Consider the following 3832-nt stretch of genomic DNA (forward strand, 5'->3'; position numbering starts at 1 on the left):
CGTGACTGTGCGGTCTCCTTCCCTTCTGCAGGATTAAGTCCTCTCTAGTCCAGAACAGAATACGCAGGATATCGCTACCCTGGTTTTCACTCTGCGAGATTCACGTCTACTCCCTACACGTCCAGGAAATTTTACTTTTTATTTTACGGGACTTCCCTGGCAGTTCAGTGGTAAGGACTTCACCTTCCAATCAGGAGGTGGGGGTTCAATCCCTGGTCGGGGAACTAAGATTCTATATGCCTTGTGGCCAAAAAGCCAAAACATAAAACAGAAGTAGTGTTGTAACAAATTCAATAAAGACTTCAAAAATGGTCCACATCAAAAAAAAAAAAATTTAAAAAAAATAATAATTTCATTAACATATCTTCAGGAAAATCCTTATCAACCCTTCAGGTTCTCCCAGACCAGGCCTTTGCCACACCCTCACTCTTCCCCTTAAAAGCATTATAAATCGCTATTTATCCATTTGCTTTACTTTTGTTCATTTTTTTAACATTAAAGGAAGTAGAAGCACCTGAATCTCATGATATTTATTTTCTATCCTCTCCTCAGAGAGGTTCTCTGGGCCACCCCAAAGGGAAAAGACTACTATTTCAGGAGACATGACAGCTGCTTTCCAGCTTCTGTAGAGTTCCCACAGAAGGAAGGGTCAGGAAGCTATTAAACAGAGCTCTTTCCTCAAAGTGAGAACTAGCTGGCCCAAGTATGAAAATGCAAGGAATCTGATTTATATGATCCAGCATCTTCATAATTCAAGTTATTGAATTCAACTAATTCAAACTATCAGCTAAAAATAAAGTAGACAGGAACCCACATAAAGGTAGGAACTCCTTAACACTGCATAGCCCAAATTTACAAAATGGAGACAGTCTTATGTATTCATTTAACAGATTTTGACCACCTTTTTGTGGCAGGCATTGTTGTACGAGTTGGGGATACAGCAGTGAATAAAACAAAAGTGGTTTACTAAATTTTTTCCAGCTACAAGGATCACCATAAAAATCTCCACAGGAAAAAACTTCAGGTCATTTTATCTCTGAAGATTATAAGGTCTTCTAAGCGGAATTACTAGGTATGTGAGGAAATATAAATTTCTGGAAAATATTCAAAACTATTTAAAAAATAACCATCCATAAAACCCACCATCAGACAATCAAAATTCACATTTAAAATACTCTCCCCTTCCTTTTTAAGGCTCTTATATATTGCTAAACTGCTTTTGTAGAAGATTGTACCAACTTATATTCCTATCACCAACATGTGAGAAGGCTTGTTCATTACTATGAACTCACTGGATTTTTATTGTTTTTAAAACCTTTATGACTTGACTGGCGAAAAATCGTATCTTGCGGTTTCTGCTTCTGACAGTACTAAACATCAGAGAATCGGAAGGGATCTTCTTCCTAACAAGATCCTGCAAAAGATACATTCTATTCCATTGTAGACTTGGAAGTCTACAAAGAGAGTCTACAAAGTCTACAAAGAGAGCTGCAAGGAACTGAGTAGGTAGGGGGTGAGCTGAAACCAGAGCACTGAGCTAAGTACATGTGAAGCTGTGGCTCGTTTGAGGCCATTCACTATAATGGGGTAACAAACTTTGGGCAAAAATAATTGCTGAATTAAGTTGGATCCTGAAACGGCACTGCAATGGTCCTGGGCTGGTAAGCCCCTGGCTCCCCGAAGAAGCAAACACAGATCAAATCTCCTCTGGAGAAAAAAAAAGATCTGAATAATATAACAAAGAACAGCACAGAGAGATCGGATGATGCAAAATAAGGAAGAAAACTAAGATACGGAAGACAGAATACAAGGTTCACAACTTAAAACAGACATATAGAATCTTGACATTGCAGAGAAAGAACACCCAATCGAAAACTAGACAAGAAGAATTTCAGAGGAAAGGAAACATGAATGGAAATAAATACATGAAAAGATAATTCAACCCCATTAGTAATCAGAGAAATGCAATTTAAGATCACAATGAGATACTATTTTATAATCACTAATTTAACAAAACTAAGATGGCTGTTAATATCAAATGTTGCCAAGGATATGGATCAACGGGAATTTTTATAACACTGATGCTGCTGCTGCTACTGCTAAGTCACTTCAGTCGTGTCCGACTCTGTGTGACCCCACAGACAGAAGCCCACCAGGCTCCCCCGTCCCTGGGATTCTCCAGGCAAGAACACTGGAGTGGGTTGCCATTTCTTTCTCCAATGCATGAAAGTGAAAAGTGAAAGCTAAGTTGCTCAGTCGTGTCCGACCCTCAGCGACCCCATGGACTGCAGCCTTCCAGGCTCCTCCATCCATGGGATTTTCCAGGCAGGAGTACTGGAATGGGGTGCCATGGGAGTGTAAATTGGAATAAGAACTTTGGAAAACAATTTGGCATTACCTAAGGTGAAAATATATGTATTTCAATTATCCATCAATCCCGCTTTTAAGCACATAACCTGGGAAACTCCCATATATCCACATCCACAAGAATGTTCATAGCAGTGCTATTCATAATGGCAAAAAAACTGGAGAAGCCCAAGCTTCCACTGAGAATAAACTGTTATATTCACAGATGCCTCTGTTATCCTATAATGAAGCTGAATGAATTACAATCCCATGCAATAATACAGATAGCCTTAAAAATAAAGCACACAAAGACGGTAACGACAACCCTATATGCGAGACAGCAAAAGAGACACAGACGTGAAGAACAGACTTTTGGACTCTGTGGGAGATGAGGGTGGGATGATTTGAGAGAACAGCATTGAAACATGTATATTACTATATGTAAAACAGATGACCAGTGCCAAGCTCGATGCATGAAGCAGAGCACCCAAAGTTGGTGCTCTGGGATGACCCAGAGGGATGGGGAGGTGGGAAGGGGGTTCAGGATGGGGGGACACATGTACACACGTGATTGATTCATGTTGATGTACGGCAAAAACCACCACAATATTGTAATTAGCCTCCAATTAAAATATATAAATTAAAAGAAAACAAAAATAAAAAATAAAGATCACCGTGAAAATGCAAATTGGCCACATACTATATTTTTATAAAGTTCAAAAAAAAAAAATTGAAGAAACTTAGCAAAAGACTGTTAAGTGAATCAAACACAAGGGCTTCCCTGGTGGCTCAGCTGGTAAAGAATCTGCCTGCAATGCGGGAGACCTGAGTTTGATCCCTGGGTGGGAAAGATCCCCTGGAAAATTGGAGCAGCTATCCACTCCAATATTCTGGCCTGGAGAATTCCATGGATAGAGGGCCAGGTGGACTATAGTCCATGGGGTCCCAAAGAGTTGGACACGACTGAGCGACCTTCACTTCACTTCACTTCACATACAAGTAATAACTTTTTTAATTCAAAGACAAGACAGCATAAGCAAAATTTAGAACAGTAGTTATTTCTGTGGAGAGGCAGGGAGAAGGAAAGAAGCGTACAAATATAGAAAACAGCACTGATAATGTTCTTGGTAAGACTAGAAAACTACAGCCCTTGGGCCAAATATGACAGCTAACTATATTTATAAATAAAGTTTTATTGAAATATAACCATGTACAATCATTAATACAATTGTCTATGGCTGCTTTCTTGCTACAAAGTAGATCTAAGTAATTGTATGGCCCACAAAGTCTAAAACATTTAGTTTAGTCCATTACAGAAAGTGTGCCAATTCTAGCTCCAGATATTAATAGTAAGTTGGGCAGTGGGTTGATGATACTCATTACATTTCATACCTTACATATATACATTATATATATTCTTTCTTATATGTAATACTGATGCATTCTTTTGGATATCAAATAGCATATTTAAAAATTTAATGGTAGA

The 3832-nt window shown here is 38.7% G+C and overlaps 1 protein-coding gene across 2 annotated transcripts in view; it reads right to left on the reverse strand.

The window, feature by feature from the left end:
- ATL3 (atlastin GTPase 3) overlaps positions 1 to 3832 on the reverse strand; it is a 41865-nt gene that overhangs the window by 3996 nt on the left and 34037 nt on the right. The window lies entirely within an intron of this gene.

The sequence above is a fragment of the Bison bison genome, unplaced genomic scaffold (assembly GCF_000754665.1).
Source record: "Bison bison bison isolate TAMUID 2011002044 unplaced genomic scaffold, Bison_UMD1.0 scf7180017864089, whole genome shotgun sequence".
Lineage (NCBI taxonomy): Eukaryota > Metazoa > Chordata > Mammalia > Artiodactyla > Bovidae > Bison > Bison bison.